The sequence below is a fragment of the Equus quagga genome, chromosome 12 (assembly GCF_021613505.1).
Source record: "Equus quagga isolate Etosha38 chromosome 12, UCLA_HA_Equagga_1.0, whole genome shotgun sequence".
NCBI lineage: Eukaryota > Metazoa > Chordata > Mammalia > Perissodactyla > Equidae > Equus > Equus quagga.
Window position 1 is genome coordinate 38170657 of NC_060278.1, and position 25097 is coordinate 38195753.

The following is a 25097-nucleotide window of genomic DNA, read 5'->3' on the forward strand; positions in this document are numbered from 1 at the left end:
TCTACTGGGAATGTAATTGAGCTTGGCATTTAAATGCACAAGGAAATGATTTCTAAGGAATGCATCACCTAGCAAATAGGAGTCTAAAGATTATGCTCAGCTGATGAATCTCAAATGGATAATTGACAGCCAAATACAGCCTCTTTTGTATTATAAATTTGTTAGGAGACCATAGAAAGTATCGAATTAACTGTTGTGAACTCTGGGGACTCATTAGTCTTAATTTCCTTAAATTCTTTTTTTATACAGTTTCCCCATCTACAATTTTCTAGAAGTAACTTTTGCGTCCTCTGAACAGCTGGAAAAGCTTCCCCCGCCCCCATCCTTTACTGAGCTGTCTTCCCTTCTCCCCTTAAAGAAATATTTCCGTAGATTCAGAAATACTCTGTGTTTTTTCCCCCAAGAGTCCTGGAGGCCTGCATTTTAAAATCAAGTAAAGCAGAACGATGTCTTACGGTTGAAGAAGAAATGTTTCACTTGTAGAAATGTGTTGTGGAATATTTCACTTTTAAAATGTACTCTTATGGGGGCAGGGTTTCGTTGGTTTGAATCCTGGGCGCGGACATGGCACTGCTCATCAAGCCACGCTGAGGCAGCGTCCCACATGCCACAACTAGAAGGACCCACAACAAAGAATATACAACTATGTACCGGGGGGCTTTGGGGAGAAAAAGGAAAAAAAGTAAAATATTTAAAAAGAAAATGTACTTTAAAAAAAATTATAGTAAGAAAAATACTTATTTTAAAATATGCTTTCTTATTTCATAATATTTGTGGGCCAAAGGTAGCCTCCTCAGGCCTAGAGAAACTGATGTATTTTTCAGTTTGCTTTTGGGTGTTGTTATTTTCTTTTTGTTTTGGAAGAGAGAATTAGGTTATGATAATTATTCCTCTTTTTATAGTGTTAATGACTTGTTTGTGTTTGAAGATGCTTGAATAATAAAGAGACTGAATCTTAAACATTTTATTTTTCTGAGGCCCCATGGAACTGGAAATGTCCATTTCACTTTAAAGATGCACCTTATAATCAGCTTTTAGACCTACTTTATTAGAAAACTTGATTTGTGTATTTCCCATCTTATTTTCTTATGAGGTGTGGTTTTTGTATCCTGTGCTATTTTTGCCTTTTTGAAGAAATCTTCCTTTAAAATGGTGTCAGGGCAAAGTGATTCTGCTGACTATTTTTATACTCTTCTTAAGTTATTTTTATTATCATCTCAATTTAATTGGTAAAAAGGGAAAATAATGCTTTTTTCTTCTGGCTTTTAAATAGGTATTGTAATTGGGAAATATTGAGTGAGTTTTTGTTTACTATCAGAATTAAGGCTATAGGTCTATAGTAGGGCTGTGCAGTAGGAATATGTTGCAAGTCACATAAACAATTTAAATTTTCTGGTCACATTAACAAAGTAAAAAAGAAACAAGTGAAATTAATTTAAGTAATATATTTCATTTAATCTCTTATATAGTTTCAACATGTAATCAGTTTTAAAAGTTTCTAACAAGGGACTGGCCTGGTGGCATGGTGGTTAAGTTCACATGCTCTGCATCAGTGGCCTGGGGTTCGCTGGTTTGGATCCTGGGTGCAGACCTACACACTGCTTGTCAAGCCATGCTGTGGCAGCATCCCACATTCAAAACAGAAGATTGGCGCAGATGTTAGCTCAGTGACAATCTCTCTCAAGCAAAAAAAAAGAGGAAGATTGGCAATGGATGGTAGCTCAGGGCCAGTCTTCCTCACACACACATGAAAGTTCATAACAAGATATTTTACATTCTTTCTTTCATACTAAATCTGAAAAATTTGGTGTGTGTTTTACACTTACCATCCATCTGAATGTGGACTAGCCACATTTCAGGTGCTCAGCAGCAACATGTAGCTAGCTAATGTTAGGACCTTATTGGGCTTCACTTATCTACAGGATTACTGTGAGATTCTTAAGATGTCTTTCTACCCTGAGAGTCTGGGGTAACTTCTGTGGGGTAAATTTAAAAATCTTTTCCTTGAATTACTGTGATATTCAAACTGAGGAGTTTGTATGCAGGAAGAACGTTCCAAGAAGTCTCTTCCTGTTAATGTTGACTCTGTTAACACTGAGGAGGATAAACAGGTCCCCAGTGCTTGTTCAGTGAGGGTCATAAGATGAATAGAGTGCTCAGTCATTTCCTGAGGTGTCATTGTTAGAGTTTTTTACATCAGCATGTCAACAATGTGTCAAGGTACCATGTGAGTCTTTGTTTACTGTATCTATTGGTGTTAAGTAGGGAGAACTTGAGGACCTACAGGAAGACTGAACTTTATGGTGAACAGGTAGAGTACTTGCTGTTGTAGACTTCTTTTCTGAATCACATTTCAGGCATGGCTAAGAGTTTTGTAAACGTGCTTCTCTATATGACGTGTTTCTTATCAAAGGAAAGGTAAATTCTTTTTAGCAAAATTTAGAAAGGAACTGGGTATGTTTTTTGGCTCTAAAATGCTGGGAGGCTTAGTGGTAGTAAAAGAGTAACACATGTATCATGGTTTAGATAAATTTAAAAGGAAATATGGCAGTTTTTATAGAAAGCTGTTGACATATTGTCTAGGTGTATGCTTTAAGTTGTTTTTGCAACAGAGGTGGTGATTTGCATGAAGCCATCTCTTGTTCAGAGCTGTTATAACTGAAAGAGAACCCTGTTGGAAAGCTAAATGACCTCAGTGAGGGTCAGTAAGATCCATCATTGTTCTTATCAGGACCCCTGTACTTTAATAAACTTTCCTAAATACTGTTTTAGCTGCAGTTTTATTTCTACATTTAATGTCAGAATTCAGTGTCAAGGGGCTGGTCCAGTGGTGTAGGGGTTGGGTGTAGTGTGTTCTGCTTCCATGGCCCGGGGTTCACAGATTTGGATCTCAGGCATGGGCCTACACACCACTCATCAAGCCATGCTGTGGTGGCATCCCACATACAAAATAGAGGAAGATTGGCACGGATGTTAGCTCAGGGCCAGTCTTCCTCTTATACACACACACGCACACACACACACACACAATTCAGTGTCAAAATTTGCCTGAAGTCCTAATTAATATCCAGTGTAATTTGATACAAGTAACAAGCCCCCTCCACAACCTTTATGGTATAAAGAAATCTTAAATTGCCTGGTCAGTAAACAAACTGCCTCTGTACAATCTAGTCGTTATAGACCTGGCACACTGTTGGCAGTGTGTAGGATATTAAAGGATCAAAGACAGAATGGGAGAAGGGGATGGTTATTGGATGTTGCTTGTTTTGTGAGAGATGCATATGTGTTATGTAGAGAAATACAGTGTTTTCATTTGTATTTAAGTATCCATTGACACCATTTTAGTTAGATTAAAAAAAAGAATACATTGTTTTGTTCCTAAAATTAGTCTTAGCAAATTTCTTTTTAGTTATTTGAGGAGAAGTAATTGATAGTCTGGCAATCTTCGATTTTTTTTTTTTTTAAAAAAAGCTCTTATATGGCCTCTACAAGGATTGTATTTTTATTGAGAAATTCTACAGTCAATATGTCTAAGTCTTGATACAGTTATGGAGCATTCTCTTTAGTTTAGGGCCTTGAAGATTCACATGAATACTGTACTGGCTTTTCTTTATTTAGGAATCATTCCCTTGGGGGAAATTATATTTCCTTTTAACCAGGGAATACTTTTGTTTTTCATGCATTTGAAATAATTCATTTGTAATATCATTTAAAGAAAAACATCGTAAAAAGTTCTGGATCTTATAATAGCTTGAGATTTCTTAGATTGTTTTAGTCACAGTTTTGAGATTCTGCACTTTGTTATATTTGGAGGTGGAACTTGGCCTTTCTGCCACTCATCCCTGCCGTCTCTTAGGACTTCATGTTTTTCATCATCGTTAACCTTGTGGAAAGGAAAGATAGTGTGTGTCTGTCAAAATACTGACAAATCAAGGTTGTTTTTCCCTTTTGACTGTAGGAAGAATTCTGAAGCAGTAAGTGACAGATTTAGTCACCTTTATTGATATTTGGCCATTTGGCATTTTAATTGACAGTACCTGAGAGATTTTAGGAATCAACAATATTTTGTAATATTAAATTCTCTTATGAGAACACTTAGCCTGTTTTTCCTGGAAAACTGCTACCTGGCTAAATAATTACCTTTTTTTCTATGTTAGTTGAGTTTTGAAAACCCAGTGATTTAGATGGCTGTGGTCTTCTAATTTGAATGAAGGCAAAGTAACATTTTAAAGCACTTTTTATATTACAGATTTTGAAATATGTAGTTTCCTTAAAATATGTGAACTTTATGATAAGGTTAAGAATGCTGTTGTTCCTGGGTATTTGAGAGCATATCACTTATATTTTTATTTTATGCATGCATTGTTTTTCTTGCTGACCGTTTCTCTCTTCTACAGGTCTTACTGCTGTACAACGAAGTCTTAAAAAGGATGGATGAACTAAAAAAATATTGCTTAAGATTTTTCAGTGAGGACTTATTTTCGTGAAAATATATCTTATTTATTGAAGCCTAGTGGAGTTATTCTTTTCACTTTATGAAGCACCAAAGATTACTTTAGATTTTTTTTTCCCACTTGTGGAGCATGAAAAAAATTTGGTTAAGTGGGTCTTAAAAGGGTTCATACCAAGTAACTGACATGATCTCCTCCCTCAAGTTCAGCTCAGATGAAAAGAGGAGTGGAAGTATAAACTATACTGATTCAAAAATTATGAAATTTAGTTTCCTGAAAAAGGCTTTATTTCTCTCCATTTGTGGCTTATTAATCCAAATTTGGTCATCAGGCTTTATTTTCTTGAACAATTTATGAAGTAGTCACTAGGTTTCTTTTGTTCCAATAGTTTTAAAAAAATTTTTTGTGGAGTTCTTTGCCATGTCAACTAGAGTTATACCTGTAACATTGGGTAAGCACTGTAAAGACCCAAAATTAGAAGCAGTGTCATGTGACTTCCTTATTTTAATCATAAATGTTTTTGACTAAGGAGAGCAAGGACAGTTTGTCTTATTAGTCTTACATTTGAACTCTAGCTTAAAAATTGATCTACTAGGTCTTATATTCACCAAAGCTCATATTTTCAGTAGTCAGAGAAAGATCTATTTCAAATTAACCCAAAGTAAAAGGTATATAATTCAGGAGGCAGTTTTTGTTGTAGCAGGTGGCCTCTTGGTTAATTATAATTTTGTGGATTTTGTTGCCTACAGGCTTTCTGTCCTTTTTCAGCTGTATGACTGGAGGAAACCTAGGGATTCCCTAGTGAACCCCAAGAGGGCTTTGACTTTCCTGTATATGGCTTGCCTTCCCTGACATTCTCAAGGAGTATACCTATGTGTGCAAAAACTTATGAGCAAAAATTCTCTCCAAGAACACTTATCTAGGCTGAAGAAACGGATATTCTAAGAATGTCTCTTATGATCAAGGCTTCCTTATCCTTATATAGTACTTTGTATAAAACTATGTATAACCTTTGCTGGAGAGTTTCCATTTTGTTTCTATGTGAAAAGATATCCAGAAAGTCCCCGTAGCTTGTTTTGCCTTACCTAACCTTTTGGTTCTTTCCTATTCTTCTGTCTTCCATGGAAAGCTCACAAGTCAGGACAGGTCATAGACGATTATAAACTTGAAGGGGGAAGAGAGTAGGAGTACAAACCTTACTCCTTCCGTCTTTCCTCTCCTTCCTTCTCTATCACAAAAGTAGTAATGCTCCAAAGAGAACAAGAAAAAAAAAAAGATAAATTTTAACCTGAGGAAAACGTAGCTATTCAAAATTCCTTCTTTTCCATGATGAAAGTTGAACAGAAACTTTAATTTAGCAGTCAGAATCCATTGATTTCTCTCATACTACTTATGACGTCTGATAGATTGGCCAGGAAGAAACTTTGAGTACAAGGAAGCTTTGAGTGCACAGACACTGGACTGTGCTAGGATATATTTAATAGTGCCCTCTTTTTGTCATATATGTTTTCTTTAGGGAATATTCTCCACTGAAATAAAATATCTGTGGGGAAAAATCATGTTCTACCAGCAGTCTTCCAAAGCGTTGGAAGGTATCTTCCTCTGGGACAAATTTTTTTCTCTGTTGGTTTATCCTTTTCTTAGAATTTCTAATCTGGAATAAACTGCCTTACTCTGGAAGTTTTTCCTTTCCCAAAACCCCATCAAAATACATTCTCTTGAATGACTAATTGCAAGAAAGCTTATTCACTTTTACACCTATCTCTCTTCCTGCCTTTCTATTAACTTTCTGTGTGCTGGAGATATAAATCAGTGTGTTGCCATTATGTTAAACATCAGAATAAGGATTAATATTATAAATATTTATGTAGGTATTTTATTGTAGCAATGGAAAACAGTAGGTACCTATATGACATGAGTAAAATATAATTTCTGGAGAATAATCAGTTTTTTACCTTGGGCCCAAGAATAGGCTTTCAGGGGTCTCTAAGCCTCCTGAAATAACATTTATAACTTAGGGGTAGTATATGTGTATTTTTCTGAGGAGGGAATTCTTAGCTTTCATTAGTTTCTTCAAAGGGTCCTTGACCTACAAAAGCATAAGAACCACAAAATTAATTTGACCTCATTTATAAATCTCTAACTCTTAGAAGCAGCTATAGTTTTATAAGGATTTCTATATATAAGCTTCATTTCCTAGTAGTATTTTACTTAAAACAAGAATAATTTAATAGATTATTTGATAAGACAAGGCATAGTTCAGCCCCATGGCTGAGAGGTTAAAGTTCAACGTGCTCCTTTTGGTGGCCCAGGTCCACAGGTTCGGATCCTGGGCATGGACCTACTCCTACATACAAAGTATGTGGAAGATTGGCACAGACGTTAGCTCAGGGAGAATCTTCCTCACCGCCCCCCCCTCCCCCCCCAAAAAAAGAAAACAAAGAAAGAAAGGGGAAAAAATTTAAAAGGAAAGAAGGAAAGAAAAAGCATAGTGATTCTTTTAAAAAATAAATCTTCCCCAACTATCTTACCTTTTGTCTTTTAAAACTTTAGAAATTATTCTTTATACCTCTCTAATACCTTGCAGGATTTTCAATCATTTGTCTGCCCTCTGTGCATTTTACACTGTAGAAAGATGATTACTTCTTGTGGTGAATTTTTCCTCGAAGTCCAAAAAGTTGTTCACAGACTTGGGATTGGGGTAAATGAGATCTGTGTTTTATAAGGATGCCCTATCCGGTGAGAGGAATGGGTCCACAGATAGATTGCTTATACGGACTTGCTCCCTGATGAAGTGGAAGAGGGTCAGAAACTGAGTACAGATAGATTATCCTTGAACAGCAGATAGAGACATTCTTCTACTGACAAAAGAGGAGGAAATACTGGTTACCAACTAACATCTGGTAACCTCTGTTTACTTGTGATCCAGGTCAGACTGTCTGCTGAGCTAGGGGTAGGAAGGGGACTGAAGGACGGTGGTGAAGGTTTAGTTTAGCTTTGGAGGATGTGGTTCTGGGAGATCAATGAGGACGGATATCTGGCCAGCATTGAGGCTCCACCTGAGGTTGGATGGATACTGCTTTTGTAGAGTTATCAATCTGCGTGATTGTGATTTTCTTTAGCAATAGATGGCAGTTTGGGTATAAGAGCAGAGAAAGTGGTTAGGTTGATCAGGGCTGGGATTTTATAAGGATTGGTGCAGTAGAAGTAAAAGAGGACTAAGGAAGTAGCTAGATAGGCCGCATCAGTGAATGATGGATAGGAAAGAAAGTAATGCCAGGAGGAGGCTGACTAGTGAGGGAAAACAAAAGAGGGGCAGGAGTCTGGAGTTCTTGATGTGGTTGAACTGGGTACTGGCAGCTGGGGTAATGGCAGTAAGGGATTCAGAATAAAAAGAAAAGGAATTCAGAACCAGCTAATGGGATATTGGTAGTGGGATGTTGGAGATGTGAGACTTATCTGAGATGAATAGATTGTTTTGATGCTCAGTAAAAAGATAAGACTGAGGTGACACTAGCTAAATTGACCAGATAGTAAGGTGTCATTATAGATCTTTTAAACATGAGGAAATATTCATTCCACAAGTATATCAAGTGACTGTTTTTATTATGTTAGATACAAAGATAGTGTTTTCCAAAGAGTAATCTGCCTCTGGTATGCAGGATGGATTGAAAGGGCTATGTGAGACGATGAATGAGAGACTTAATTAAAAATAAATATATCAGCCTAAACTCATTTTGAAATTTCATAACTTCTGAAATGATACAATTAAATGAGTTTTTGCTCCTTGTTCAAAAGAAGAATAGAGAGTAAGCTAGAGAGCTCCTAACTTAGGTTTTATAATTTAAAAATAGTGTTAAAATTGTGTTTGATGCCATATAGATTATGATGTTCTTTATCCTAATTGAATTCATGTTAATTTTAATTTATTGATAATCCACATGAACCTACACATAACAGTATACGTATGTATGTACACATCACAACATCCATATACATTTTGGTGAATAATTTTGAAATGTAGTGGCTTGTGAATAACTCTGACCCTACTAGTGTTAGTTCCAGTGAGTTTAATGGCTAGTGTTTGAGCCCATAGGTGATCAGCGTTGTACTAATTACTCTGGGAAATGCAGTGGAAATGAGTCCTTTCACCAAAACATTTGATGAAAAATACAAGTCCCAAATATATATACATCATCTTATCTCTATACGTCATTTTAAAGATTTTTATTTTTTTTCCTTTTTCACCCCAAAGCCCCCCAGTACATAGTTGTATATTCTTTGTTGTGGATCCTTCTAGTTGTGTCATGTGGGATGCTGCCTCAGCGTGGTTTGATGAGCAGTGCCATGTCCGCGCCCAGGATTCGAACCAACGAAACACTGGGCTGCCTGCCGCGGAGCGCGCGAACTTAACCACTCGGCCACGGGGCCAGCCCCTCTATACGTCATTTTATCTCTTAATGTCATGAACAGCTTTGTGTAGATTTGTTGTAACTATTTTAGAAAGGAAAGGAAATAACATGAAAAACTTTATTGGTTAGTATAATGTATAATTAATTCAGTAAATATTGTGTAGAATTTACTGTCTTCATTTTACCAGAATTTTAAGTGTCACCTTTTTGACTTAGAGTTTGGTAAACATATGGGGAAAAGTTCTGTAACAGTTCAGATGAGTTCATTTCTCAGATCTATAGAGTTCCACCATGGAGGTCTCTAGTTTGTGCCTTTGAGAACTGTCTTTGGAGAAACTCCTGTTTCTGTAGGTTATTGGCAAATATATTGGGTGACTCTTTGATGCTCTAAAATACGTAGGGTCCTGGGCCAAAGGGTGTCCTCATTTTCCAAAAGAAGAAAAACCTGCATATTTATTACCTGAGATGATACGTGTCAAGGTGTCTACCTTCCACAGTGTTTGGCACACAGTAAGCTCTTATTAAATGGTGCAAAAGCACAACATTTTAATTTACTAAACTTTTGTGATAACCTTATATTTATTTGGATTATTTTCTTTTTAAAGAGGTGAATAGTAATTAATATTTAGATTAACTCTGTAGTATTCTTAGTGATGTTTAAAAAATTATGTGTTCTTGACTCAATGCTTTTTAAAAATTTTTTTTATTATTATTATTTTAATTTAAAGATTGGCACCTGGGCTAACAACTGTTGCCAATCTTCCTCTTTTTTTTTTTTTTTTAAGGATTGGCGCTTGAGCTAACAACTGTTGCCAATCTTTTTTTTTTTTTTTCCTGCTTTATCTTCCCAAATCCCCCCTGTACACAGTTGTATATCTTAGTCACTGGTCCTTCTAGTTGTGGGATGTGGGACGCCACCTCAACCTGGCCTGATGAGCGGTGCCATGTCCACGCCCAGGATCTGAACCCTGGGCTGCCGCAGCAGAGCGCGCGAACTTAACCACTCGGCCACAGAGCTGGCCCCTTGACTCAATGCTTTTTAAAAAAAATTGAGTATAAAATTATTCTTCCTGTTTTGCACTTTTCTGTATTTTGCATATTCAAATTATTTTTTCCTCTTCTTTTTTGTTGGTATTCAGAATATTTCTTCAACATAAATCTTCAGAAATAAAACTGCTAGATCTTAATTGTTTTAATATTCTTGCTACTTATTGTGAAATTGTTTTCTGGTATGTTGTTCCAATTTACATCCAAATCAAGCAGCATGTGACAATGCATATTTCATTGAACCCTCACCAATATTACGTATCTCATTTTTTAAAATGCTTGTTAATTCGAGAGGCAGATCAGTTGCCCATTTTGGTTAGGGAAGAGGTTTTGTAGTAGACTAGCAGGGAATAGAGTTGGAGAGATGGTTGCTGAGACATTGTGGAAAGGCTTAGGAGTTAGGACTGAAAGTGGAGCAGCCCCAGTGTGAGTTGAAAAGGCAGCTCCAGTAGGCCCCTAGCCACTTCAGATGCTTTCCCATCCAGCCAAGCTGTCACACTCAGTTTCCTCTAAAAACTCCTTGTCTTTGTACCTGTCCCATCCCACTCTCCTTTTTTTCCATCTATCTAATTTTTCCTTCTTGTTTTGATTCAATCTGATCTCCTCTATGTCTTTTCCTGTGCAGGAGGCCTGCCCACCTAGAACAGCAGAACAGAGCAGAGTGTGTTCTCTGCTGGCAGGCTCACTCGAGGAAGAAGGTGGCTGAGCCAGTCAAGCTTAGGTATTACCAAATTTACCAAGCAGATAAATCCGTCTACCTCCCCAGAGGTGAGAGGAGTCCATCAGGAATAGGGCAGGTGCTTCCAATAGCACGACCCTCAATCTTTAACTCTGCCACATTCTTAGTGATTAAAAAGATATGTGTCAGCATACATTCAATGCTTTTTAAAAACTTTTTTTCTGAGTATAAAAGTAATGCAACTTACAACTCGATAAATAAAAAGGCAAATAATCTAATTTAAAAATGGGCGAAGGATCTAAATAGACGTTTCTTCAAAGAAGATACACGAATGGCCAATAAACACACGAAAAGATGCTCAATATCGTTAGCCATCAGGGAAATGCAAATCAAAATCACAGTGAGATACCACTTCATACCTGGTGATAGAGAAGTCGGAACCCTCATACGGTGCTAGTGGGGATGTAAAATGGTATGATCACTGTGGATAATAGTAAGGTAGTTTCTCAGTCAGTTAAGCATTGAATTAGTATATGACCCAGCAATTCCACTCCTAGGTGTGTACTGAAAAGAAGTGAAACAACTGTTCAAAAAAAACTTGTACAGGAACATTTGTAGCAGCATTATTCATAACAGCCAAAAAGTAGAAACAACCCGAATGTCCATCAGCTGATGAACAAAGTATCCATACAATGAATACTATTTAGTAATAAAATGAATGAAGTATTGATAAATGCTGCAATGTGTATATACTCTGAAAACATACTAAGTGAAAAGAATTCGGTCACAGAAGACCACACGGTGCATGATTCCGTTTATGTGACATATCCAGAATAGGCAGATCCATAGAGACAGAAAGTAGATTAGTGGTTCAGTGGTTGCCTGGGGCTGGCATGAGTCGGGGGGAGGGAGGGCTGAGAGAATGGAAACTGACTGCTAATGGGTATGGGGGAGTTAGGGAGGTTCTTTTTGGGGTGAAGAAAATGTTCTCAAATTGATTGTGACATTGTTGCACAGCTTTATGAATATACTAAAAAGTATTGTACATTTTAAATGTGTGAATTTTATCTCAATAAAGCTATCATTTAAGAAACTCAATTGAAAAAATGATTGCTTATCATAGGAAATGTATAAAATAGAAATGCAAAAAGGAAAAAATGATTAGAATTTTTTAAATTCCCTATTTTCATTTTGATGGTAAGCTAAAAGAAAATAATACGAGTTTATTCAAGATCATCATGACTGACACCTTAAAACAACATTCTGATATGGAATTTCAATGCCCAAATTTGCATTTTTGTTTATAATCATGGGGGTAAAATTAATAAATGATGCCTTTGGGGCAACGTCACAGCATGTTGTAAAAACAAAGGCTTCTCAGTAGTGAGTAGAGACAAGTGGTGGGAGAGCTGAGTCCTCAGGTGCCCATGATAAGTAGAGGTGCTGAACGTGAAAGGACCTGTGTCATCACAATTGTTGTCATATTCAGGTTATGAACAGAATTTAATTTTTATGGGGCAGCATCATGCCTCATATTAAATTAGTGTTATTTTAATTTTATTGGTGTTTTTATTGCTTGTGTTAATTTTTAAGTTGGTTCTGTTTTAATATTTGTATTGGAGTTTTAAGCACAGAAAAATTCTGTTTTTACATCTTTAAGTGAGGTTATAAGTAAAAATAGTATATCGGTACTTAAGGACCATCATAATTACTTTCAGTGGAGCCATTCAAGAGAAATAGTGACATAAATAGCTAGAATTGAAGGGGCCCATGATTTTATTGCTGAAGAATTAAGGCTTGGAGGAGTGTCTTGCCCAAGCTTTTCAAACAAGTTATTAACAGACCTTGGGTTATAATGCAGGTTTCAAAATTTGCAGCTCAATGTTTTTTTCTCTTATGCTTTATCACTTTTTTCTTTTCACTTACTCAGTCATTACTAGCAGCTTGCCTTCTACTGTTACTTGTTTCTTGTACCCGTGCTTTGTCTCCTCAAATAGAAAACTCTTGGTTCTTTTTATGCTATCCCCTTCCACTCCTACTCCCCACATAAACACTGCGCTGAGCCTGGTGGAACGTACTTAGTAGGACTCAGTAAATCTTAGTAAAGGACGTTAACTTTGCCTTTAGAGAGCCATGAAAACTTGGCCTTCAAAATTAAGGCAAGTGTCAGAGTGAAAACGTTTGGAAGCCTTATTTTAACATGGAACAAGTAAAGTAACATTTTTACTTTAAAAAGTTTTAAATATTGTTTTCAGTTTTTACCTTTTTAGGAACTATTATGAACTCTGTTTTTTAATGGGATATTGCCAAGTTATAGCTTTTTTTGGTGATTGCTAAGGTGGACATCTTTCTTTTAGTAAGGAAATGAACATGTACTAAGGAAATCATTCAGGTGCAAATGTTTTTGTGATTAAAACATCTTCAAAATTGATAATTGTTATGAAATAGAAGTTTAAGCAGTACAACCAAATCCTGTTGTACTACTCTTGGGACTTTGTTATTCATCTCCCTCCCTGAAAGTCACTCCCTTTATATAGATTCTCCCCTCTCCTAGTTTTACCTCCTTATTCTAACTCTCTTTCTAGACCCTCTAACCATTCCCTGAGTCTGTTTTTGGCTAAGGCTTCTCTGCAACTCAGTAGTCTGGGTGATGTCCTGTATACTCCATCCACTATGTTATACCTCTTATTCAAATTCTCAAAGGGTAGCTCTATTTTCACTTGGACCTCTGAGGTTATTCTACTATTATTTTAGTCTTTTACCTTTAAAGTTTCAGGGCAGTCCTATTCATAAAATAATGGAGTTTCTTAATTTCAGTAAGAGTGGTCATAATTCTTATTGGAACCAGTTTTATTCCATTTGTTTCATAGATTTTTCATTTTGCCTTCTAAGTGGGCATGGAATTATCTTTCATGTTTTTCCCTAGTGGAGAAATCCAGTCAGGAATGTAAGGAGGTAAACCTTTCAAGTAAAATTGTAGTTGAAGGAAAAAAAAAGGGAAATGCTAGGTTAAAATAAATTTGACCTTGGTCTAGTTGCATTAGCCTCATCTCTATTTTTGAAAAGAACTTAAAACAGTTCTTCTATATTTTCTTTGAATATTTACACTTTAATTTGCGTAACATGAGGAGCAAGGATTTGTAATTACAGACTCAAAAATTTCTAGGTCAGAAGGTAGAGTGAGCCCACTTAATTTAATTCATTTGGTTATTTTTACTAATTCATGCTTCTTTTTTGGAATTTGCTGAGTTGTCCTTATCATATTTAATTTTTCAGTGACAAAAATACTCTCTATTTTGGAGTTTCCCCTCTATTTCTGTTTCCTACCAGATAATATTTGTAGGTTTTTTGTTAAGTAGATTTTAAACTTCAACTTAAGTGATGTAACCATTTTTCCAAATCTATTTCCTTAGGTAAGAGATAGTGAAAGAGAGACTTTAGAATTTTAGTTCAGTTGAACAAGCATTTATTAAGCACTGTTATGTGCCGAGGGCTGTGTTGTGGTAAAGGTGCAAAAGAAATAACACACACTCTCTTGCACTTGAATTACGCTTGGGAAATAACATACATGCATGAAATAACTTCTGAAAAAGCCTGAAGCAATAAATAAGCAAACTTGAGACAGTAGCCACTCAACACTTTAAAAATTACAGTGCTTATTTCATTTTGAAAAATGTCTTTGAAATATTTTAGTGTAGTTTCTGTATTAGCTGTTGCCTCAAACTATGATTGGACTTCTCTAAGGCCAAATAATAAAGAGTCTTTCAATTTCCTTCTCCTAACTTCTCCAAACTCTTAATCTACATTACCTAACTCCAGTTCCACCTTGTGTTTGGCCGTCAGAGACAGCATAGACTCTGGAGCTGCCTGGCCTAGGTTCAGGACTCAATGTCAGCAGCTGTTTGACCTTGAATGAGTTGCTGAACCTGACAGTACTTCAGTTTGCTTACCTATAAAATTGAGGTGCTAATAGTAATTACCTACTAGGATCATTGTGAGGATAAATGAGTTAATATATGCGTGGCACAGAGTAAGCGCTGTATAAATACATGTCGTTATTCTCATACTCTCTTATTATGGTTATTCCTAATAATGAACTTAAAGATTCCATGAAGTCATCTATTTGAACCTCAAGATTTTTTGGAATTTTGTATTTTTTATATTCTGGTCTATAACGTCTGTTTTAACATAAAAATAGTATCTGCCTTCCCCCCTCAATTTTTGGAATGAGTTCATGTTACCAGAAAATGTGCATTTATCATCCTGCAACTTTGTAGATCCCTGGTGAGCTTTTCCCCTTTCCTTTTTCTGTTAAATGTTTGTTCCTGTACCTGGCTGCCCACTGGGTTCTGTACGTGGGCTCTTCATTAGCTTTAAGTTCTTCTCAAGGCGGGATTCTGTCTTGATCAGGATGATGATGACAGTGATGACAGATTTAACAATTATTGAACACCTAATGTTATACATCTTGGTATCACTAGAAAATTCATGATTTCACAAATAGTCAATAAGACAGACTTTTTATTTTATTTATTTATTTTGTAAAGATTGGCATCTGAGCTAACAGCTGTTACCAATCTTCTTTTTGTTTTCCTGCTTTTTCTCCCCAAATCCCCCCAGTACATTTTAGTTGTGGGTACTTCTAGTTGTGGCATGTGGGACGCTGCCTCAGAGTGGCCTGATGAGCCGTGCCATGTCCGCATGCAGGATCCGAACTGGTGAAACCCTGGGCCGCCAAAGCAGAGCATGCGAACTTAACCACTCGGCCACGGGGCCGGCCCCAGACATTTTAATATTGTAATTCAAGTATAAAACGTGGCTGGAAGTGCCATCCAGCATTATTTCTACTCTTAAAAATCTACTAAGAGGAGGATTGGCAGCAGATGTTAGCTCAGGGCTAATCTTCCTCAAAAAAAAAAAAAATTACACATTATATATTGGGGCCGGCCCGGTGGCGCAGTGATGGAGTTTGCACGTTCTGCCTCTTGGCGGCCCGGGTTCGCCAGTTTGAATCCCAGGTGTGGATATGGCACTACTTGGCACGCCATGCTGTGGTAGGCGTCCCACATATGAAGTAGACGAAGGTGGGCACAGATGTTAGCTCAGGGCCAGTCTTCCTCAGCAAAAAGTGGAGGACTGGCAGTAGTTAGCTCACGGCTAATCTTCCTCAAAAAAACAAAACAAAACAACAACAAAAATCTACAAAATACTTCATTGTTCTCAGAGTTTCCCATAACAAACTTACACACTGAAGGAGAATGTGTTCATTCAACAGACAGTCCTTGAGTGACTATGCTGCATCCAGTGCTAGCCTGGGCACTGGGAAGTTTTAAAAAGTGGCAGTGTGTGGTAATTAACAGTGCACACTCCAAGTTCATGTAGATCTGGGTTCAAATGTCAGTTCTGATGCTCACTTGCTACATAAGCTTGAGCAAGTTACTTTTCTCTCTTTTGGTTTCCTCACCTGTAAGATGGAGGAAATAGTAGGGTTTCTATGAGAATGAAGTGAAATAAGATATGTGAAGTGTTAGCATGGTACGTGGCATTCATTAAATGTTCAATAAATATTACATGTTATCAATTCACATATTCAATAATATTACGTATTATCAGCTATTTTAGGAGAACACGATGGGGGCAGTTATCCAATGGGCTTGAATTTTAACTGCCACATGGGGACAGAAAAGGAGGCCTTAAGATGAATCAAGGAACCTGAATAGGGCATTGGAATTGAGAGCTTCACAAACAGCCAGGACCCTTGAAGATCTCTGTTCTCAGGAGTGATGGATCTGTGTGTGTCCAGGGCGGGGGCGGGGGGAGAGGGGCAGGGATCCACCCAATAGCAGTTATAAGAAGTTTTCCTGTCTCTGCCTTGACATTCTGTTGAAGAGAGGAGCTTCCCTGAGAATTTGTAACCACAGGTCTATTAACCCTGAGGTTTGGGGTTCATAGTTATACTTTCCTCAGCTGAGAATTAATATAAAAACTGGACCTGGCTGGTAACGCAACCTGGGATATCTGGCAAAAGCAAAAGCACTCTGGAAGAAGTGATCCTTAAGTAGACCTGTGCAAGAGATGAAGCCCTTACTGCAGAGGAGCTCATTGTTCACATTACAGAGTAATCACCATGAGCAAGAGTCGACAGAGATGACAAACAACAGATTTAGACTCCCAAGAGCTTAAAAGAATGAGCATTTTCTGACTTTAAATATTAAAAATATGGGATAAAAAACGTGGAAAAGGAGGGGCTGGCCTGGTGGCATAGTTGTTAAGTTCACGTGCTCTGCTTCCCCAGCCCAGGGTTCACAGGTTTGGATCCCAGGTGCAGACCTACGCACCACTCATCAAGCCATGCTGTGGTGGCATCCCACATACAAAATAAAGGAAGATTGGCACAGATGTTAGCTCAGGGACAATCTTCCTCACCAAAAAAAAGAGGAAAAGGAAAAAGATACTATCAAAAAATTAAAGACATTTTACATAGTACTATATATGACTTCTAGAAGTAAAAGATAGTCACAGAGATAAACTGAGCAAGCAAATTATACACAACTGAAGAAAAAAGTAGTTAACTGGTTGATATTTGTGAAGTTTGATTCTGAATCCAAGCCCCTGTTTGCAGTACAAAAATATAAAGAGAAATTGTAAAAGAGAGGGTAAGTGATGTAGATAGTAAGAAAATGTAATGTACATCTAATAGGAGTTACAGAGGAGAGAGTAACATGAGTAGGCCGGAGACAATATCTAAGAATATACTGATTGTTTACCAGAATTGACGAGACTTGAATAGTCAGATTTGGAAATCACATGGAGTCCTAAGCAGAGTAAATAGAACTAAATTTCTGCTTAGAATCATGGCAAGAAATATCTTTGATCAGGTAGTTGATTTTTTAATTGGAGCATAGGATTCGTCCCTAAAGCCCCCCAGTGCATAGTTATACATTCCAGTGTGGGTCCTTCTAGTTGTGGCATATGGGACGCTGCCCCAGTGTGGCCTGATGAGTGGTGCTAGGTCCACGCCCAGGATTTGAACCTGCGAAACCCTGGGTCACAGAAGCAGAGCCTGTGAACTCAACCACTCAGCCCTGGGGCCCGCGCAGGAGGATAGGATTTTATCTGTCTTGACATCCAGGGACTAATTTACTAGAGTGTTCTTATCTTTGTGGATGGCCTTAGAAGTTTTCCATACGTTATCTCATTTCATTCTTACAACAAAGAAATTGAGGCTCATAGAGTTGAACTAAATTGGCTAAAAATACACAGCTGGTAAATATAGGAGCCTGTTTTTGAACTGAGGAGGGAATGACTCCAAAATCAGAGCATTCCTTTATTTTGCTCTGTCCTGTCTCTAGCTTTCACTTCGGGTTTTGGAATGGAACGTCTGGTACTTAGGAATGATGTGAAATTATATTCTTGAAAATGGTAATAAACTCTACTGAATTTCTAAATTTTGTATTAAGATGGAACATTACCAGTTGCCAGTTTTATTCATGCTTTCCTTAGATTTAAAAAAGAATAACCCGTCATGTTCTTTTAAGGCCTATATGTAGATTTCATTCTTGACATGAAAATATTAGGCTTTTGTAGCATTTAAAGTGCGTTCAGTCAGAAAAGAAATGAATATATAAAATTATTAAAATCTTTTATTGAGTAAAATAAAAATAATCCCTAAACATTTTACCACAATCAGCAGGACATTATTTTGCCATTTTACTAACATACTTTTTTTACATACCTTAGTTTAAAGGCCAGAGAGAAAGGTAAGAACAGTTGTAAAGTTGTTCTCTGATTTGCAAAGACTAATTCAGGAGGCCCCAAAGCACAATTGTCTGACGTATTTTTCTGTCTTTCTACATGAATTCTGCTAGTACTTTGCACGTAATAGGACTTCAGATATTTGACTCTGCGACAAAAGAAGCTGTTTTTTTTATCCCCTTTATTACTGTTCCCTATTAAATTATTATTTTCTAAAGATTGAGGATATTACATATGAATTTAATTTTGAGAACATTGGTGTCTTTCTGAAAGTGTATTTATGGCATGAAAAAAAATTTAGTTCATCAAAACATCCACTCACATCCTTATGTTTCCCTGAGCAGTCTGCCTTCGGGTGCTATTTCTGTCCTATTTTTTCCTTGTAATTGTGTGCCTTTCTTCCTCACGCAGTCCCATCCATGGATATGGTAACAACTACATTGGATGAATCTTCATCAATATCTCCATATTGTATTCTCATCCATCACAATCTTTCAGAAAACGTATTCTGGGTCCTTTGTAAAGTACATCACTGTTTAAATGGATTCCATTACGACTGCAACTCCTTGACAGTGAGGAAGGCAGCATCAAGCTGCAGAATCAGAGGACAGAAGATATCCCCCACCATACCACCAATTTTCCTTGTACATTTTATGTTTCTCTGCCTTTTTTTCTAATGATACCTCCCCCACCAAACACCACACACACTTTTTCAAAACTCAGTTTCCTTGCCAGATTTCTACTAGACCTTGTGAATATTTTTTTCTTTATCCTGAGGAAGATTCCCCTGACCCAACATCTGTGCTAATCTTCCTCTATTTTATATTTGGGTCACTGCCACAGCATGGCTGACAGGTGGTGTGGGTGGTGTAGGTCCATGCCCGGGATTCAAACCCATGAATCTGGGCTGCCTAAGTGGAGTGTGCCAAACTTAACCACTACACGGGGCCAGCCCCAGGATTTTTTTTTTTTAATATGAAAATAATTCAAGGAAGATTTTTTTTATAGTGAGAGTACTTGTACCGTGTGTTAATATTTTTCTAAAGTCTTTTCTGGGAATAGAATTTTCTGAGTGGAATTTACTTGTAAAGGAGTTGTGGGAAGATATAAATTCTTTAAAATTAGATGGATTTATTTAGCTATACCCATGTTTAGTGTATGTACTCTCACTCGATAAATAATTTATTCTGAAATACTATTAATTAACATCAAGTTGAGTATTCTTGGAAAAAATAGTTCATTCCTATACACTGTAGGAAAAGAAGCAGGATAAACTTTAAAGTCCATTATTAATGTTGAAGATTATGAATAAGACTTTGTCACTAATTTATCCAAAATAAAATGTTCTAAAAATAAAAGAGAATCTTTTAAAGGTTGCCAGAAAAAACTAAGAAATTAGAGAAATATAAAGTTCTTTGGGTTAACCTCTTAAGATGGTTTCAAGCTTATAGAGAAGTTTTAAGAACAGAATAAAGAGCTTGCCTGTACCCTTTACACAGATGCACTCATTGTTTACAGTTTGCCCCCCTTACTTTATCATTTGTGTTCTGCCACTCTCTCTGTGTATAAATATTTATGTGTGTATGAGCAAAAGGATGTGTTACGCATTTACACGCATACGCATACACAGACTTTTCTTCTGAATCCTTTCAGAGTATATTGCAGACGTGTCCTTTACTTCTAAATATATCAGAAGGTGGATTTCCTAAGAACAAGGACATTCTCTTACATAACGACAGTGCAGTTATCAGAATCAGGAAATTTAAATGTTGATGTAATACTGTTATCTAGTCTGTGGTCTGTATTCAAATTTTGACAATTGTCTTAATAATATCCTTTATAGCTGTCTTTTTTTGGTTTTTTTTTGCAGTCCAGGATCCAACACAATATCATATTGCATTTAGTAGTCATATTTTCTAAACCTCCTTTAATTTGGAACATACGTCAGTCTTTCTTCTTTATTGATCTCGATATTTTTGAGGACAGGGTAGTTATTTTGAAGAATGTCCCCAAATGATGAGATACAGATTATGTATCTTTGGCAGCAACACCAAGGAAGTGGAATTTTAGGCTCATGTCCATTTGTCCCGTTTTTGGTGATCTTAACTGTAATCACTTGTTTAAGGTAGAGTTTATCAGATTAAACTTGTACCCCTAGTTTTGACTGCCATTAATGATTTTTGCCTGAATCAGTTATTACTATGATGATTGCAAAGTGGCAATTTTTCTACAACCATTATCCTTTCTATATTTATTGGTTGGCATTCTACTGAAGAGTTTTCCATTCTCACCTGTTTGTTTGCTATTTATATGAATATGAACTCATGAATTCTTATTTTATCAGTGGTTTATAATCTGTTATTATCTTGCTGCTCAAATTGTTTCATATTTTGCCAGTGGGAACCTCTTTAGTCTGTTTCCTTTGTCCTTTTGACATTTCCCCATCTTTATGCCTCTCTTCACTTTCTGACACCACAAAGTATTCCAAGTTCATCTTTTACTTTCCTTTCTCTCTGTGTTGGAATCAGCCATTTCTCAAAGGATCAAAGACTCCTTTAGTGAAGGATGGTCTTTAGAAACCAAGATCTGGGTGCCAGATAATGCTCAGTGGTACTGGGTCTTGCTTCTAGATGTTCTCAGTGTGCAGAGCTAGGAAACATATAGAAGTGTATATGATGCCCACATATATTTATTTCTCTATCTATCTTAAAAAGCACAAGTTCACATGATATCTCTAATTCCAGTCTAAAATCGTGGGATTTATTCTAGTCTCCCCTCTTAATATGGAGGGGTTTTTTAAAAAATATTTTTTATTTTTATTTTTTTGAGCAAGATTGGCCCTGAACTAACATCCACTGCCAATCTTCCTCTTTTTTTTGAGGAAGATTGGCCCTGACCTAACATCCCCTGCCAATCCTCCTCTTTTTGCTGAGGAAGACTGGCCCTGAGCTAACATCTGTGCCCATCTTCGTCTATTTTATATGTGGGATGCCTGCCACAGCATAGCTTGATAAGCATTGTTATGTCCACGCCTGGGATCCAAACTGGTGAACTGGAGGGGTTTTTTTTTGTGCTATATTAATTATAACTGTGGCTTTATTTAAATTAGTGAAGGCCACATATAAAGGTAGCTTTTAAATAATTATTGTTAATGAGATATACTTTAATTTTTTAGAATCCTAATAATTCAGTTATCTTTTGATGCAGATTGAACCTACTTTAAAATGAAAATCTATCCATTGAGCTTGTCAAATGAATATTTAATGTGCACAGATGGCATAGGGACACAGTTGAAGATTATTTCTCACTTTTTGCTCTATCCTTAGATACAAATCAGGGCTATCTTTAAATACAAATCAGAGCCAAAAAAGCCAAGGTAATTCTGTCACTAACCCATGGTAATAACTAAGGAATTTCTTTACTGCTTTGCTTAATCTGTAAGATAAAGAATTTTTAATTTAATCAGAACCCACAACCCTCACAGTATACTATCCCTGCACAGTTTCTCCTGCTTGAAAGCTGTAAGGCAGAAACTTAAAGCATGAGCTCTGAAACCTGGGTTTGAGCCCTGACTTAGTCGCTTACCAGCTCTGTGACCTTGATCAAGTTCCTTACTCTTCTTTGCCTCTGAAAAATGGTAATAATTTTATGTTCTTCATAGAGCAATTCTGAGGATTAAATGAGCTAATAATAATATAATAATATAAGGTATAGTGCTTAGCATATAAAATGCAGTGCCTGGCACATCCTAATTGCCTAGTAAGTGTTAGCTGTTAGTATTTAGCTAAGTGGTAGGGATCAGTGACTAAAGGTACTCACTTTGAGATATTTGTAGCATGCTCTTTTATTCTTTTCATGTCAAAATATCTTTCTACTTCATAGTCCACAACAAGTATATAAACTTGTTCCCCTTAGAGATTAAGTGTAGACTGCATGTTAGTTATAAATGGCATTTTATACCAAGACTGAGGTCTTGGCTCTTAGGTGTAAATTACAGTTTACTATCTTATAATGTGCTTTTCTCTAACCTTTTAGAAGTTAGAAAATTCTGAACTTACCACCTAGTAGAATAATAAAGATAATGGTGAGAGAAAAGACATAATGGCAAAATAGGATAGAGAAAAAGATAATAGAAATAATCTGGAATCATTATGATTTTGTTTTGATAGAAAATTGTTATCAAACAAGAAGAGACAGTATGAATGACATGAATAAATCCACTTTAGATTTTGTTGGGGGAGATCATGAAACAAATTTTAAATACTCTTTGTATTATGGTAGAATTATAAAATACTGAGAAACCTGTCCAGGGAAAAAAGCATATAAAGTGCAAAAGAGCCTAAAAGCAGAAATATGGGAGGGCTAAATAAAAACAGCAATGCAAGTAAACTAATTGTACTAGGATTTTTCCAGGGAAAACCCTCATAAAATGGTATTTCACCTTTAACAGTTTCTCCAGTTTTCAAGAGCTATTTTTCTGTTGCATTCCCAAGAGGACGTTGTATTTTAATTTTACATTTCTTATAAGTTTTCGCAAATGATATGAATAAATTTGGCCTTCAGTCCTGTTAGATGATAATGTTCTTTGTGACTTTGAATGAACATTACTTAGCTTTGAACTGATTCCCTTTAACAGGGGCCCACTTTGTTATTTTCCTTCTTGTGTCTGAACCAGATTCTTTAGGGAGAAAGAAATGTTTCACAGGCAAAATGTTATGAGATGTCTGCTAATATTATAGCCATAAGTATTTTTTCAATGTGCATTATTTCTCATAATTTTAATGGTATCCGGTATAATTTAATACCTTTTGAATTTGTAGAGTTGTTTTTTGATTAAAGTTTAAAAGAAGATAATTGTAAACTTTTGTGTAAGTCAGGTATGAAACTGTTAACATTTTGTAAGTACTCCTTATTTTTAGTGAGATGAAACTTTTAGATACCTATGCTAAGAATTATCAGGTTTACTGACTTCACACAGAGAATAACAACCTTCACAAAAATCAAAAGGCTTAACTTAACTACCACTTTCCTGTTGCTGTTTGTTTTTCATCTGCCTTCTCCTACCTATTGTCTGTCTCTCTCCATCCATTTCCTTGGCTGACAACCCAAGGAAAGAGGAACCTGTATCTGGAAGTGATGGGATAGGCAGCTAGAAAAGCCGGGACTGGGAAGAGAGTGCCTGGTAAATAGAATAATTCCTCCTCGTGTGTTCCTCCTCTGGTACCCTGCTGTCTCCCAGACCTCTAGGATCAAAGTTTGAGAGAACCTGGGTTCCTTACTGTCTCTTCCCTTCCATATCTAGTCAGGAGTCCAAACTGTTAATTCTGCCTGCGTAGTCTTTCTTGTTTATGTTCCCACCACTGCCATCACTCATCTCATCTCTAACGCAGTTTCTCCTTTCTGCTCCATCATGTGTATCACCATCAGATTAGTCTGCATAAAGCACAAATCTGATACCCTGGCCCCTTTATTCAGAAGTCTTTAATGGCTTCTCAATCCCAACCACAGCAAGTCTAAATCAGTGCTGCTCAAATTATGGTCGTTGGTCTGGTGACGGTCTACCAGACAGTTTGTTACCTGTCTGCAGTGAAATCGTTACAGAAATTGAGAGTGTTCAGAAACTTCCATGGCATTAAATAGAATAAAGTTTATTGGAATAAAATAATTTTAAAAATTGAGTTTGTGTTTTACATGTCTTTCCCTTCCTCTCCTTTTTTCTAGTAAATGATTCATGGCTTACTGGAAGAAAAAACACAACAGGTAGTGTAAGAAGCACTGGTTTAAATTCTTTTATCATCATAGTATAACCCAGCTTCAATTTATCAATCTCACCTCTCACTACTTTCCCACAGCACTCCTATACCAAAGTCCAACCATTTGCTATGCTTACGACACACTCTGTGTTTGCTCACCATTTTATTTTGCTTGTGTTTGTTTCTTCTCTTGAAATTGCCTCTCCATGTACTTAGGATAGGGTACAGGTAGAGTGGAAGGACCACGCCATCTGAGAACTGAGTTACACAGCGTTCATATGTCGTGTCCTCTCTCTGCCATAAGCCTTCCGGCTCATGGTATGGACCAGAGTTGAGGATGAGCAAGGCAGCCCAACAGACTGAAGGTGCCCAGAGCCAACACTTGCCCTATCGGAGAAACACAGGGATAAGCACACCTGGCTAATGCTGTTTCCGCCGGTTAGCATGAGGAACAGCTCTGCATTTCATCTGTTTCTTGGGCAAAAGGCATGTGGGTCTAGAGTGGGTGTTACCAATGGGTGGGTGATTTAATAACTCGTAAATAGTAACACCTTCACGTGTGTTTGGTGTATCCTTTATGGTATCAGGAATGTTTGGTGCTCTTTGGTTCTTTCATCCCTTCCTGTCTATATTTAGCACAAGTAGGCTCTGTTTACTTTTTCTATATCTAACATGTCAAGCTGTTTGATTCTGTTCTTAGTTTCATCCCTGTTCCTTGTTTGTTTCTATTTTCTGTCACAGAATTGAATATTCTTAAATGTTCACACATTACACCCTCCCCACAAGTAAAAATAATTTTCCTTCCTCTGAATTCTCAAAGAACTTGTCTGACATTTACCATATTCTTCTCTGTAGCAAGGTTTTTTGGGGGAAGAAAGAAGGTTAGGACAGGGTTTTTAGCCATTTTCTATTAGAGTATAAACTCTTAGTGGCGAGTGGTGTCTCATCTGTCTCTCTCTTCCCCCACTGTATGTAGTAAGCATATTTTATTCATAGTGGA

General features: G+C 36.8%; 1 protein-coding gene across 2 annotated transcripts in view; it reads left to right on the forward strand.

The window, feature by feature from the left end:
* The window catches only part of CNST (consortin, connexin sorting protein), a 114074-nt gene that overhangs the window by 1156 nt on the left and 87821 nt on the right, over nucleotides 1–25097 (forward strand). The window lies entirely within an intron of this gene.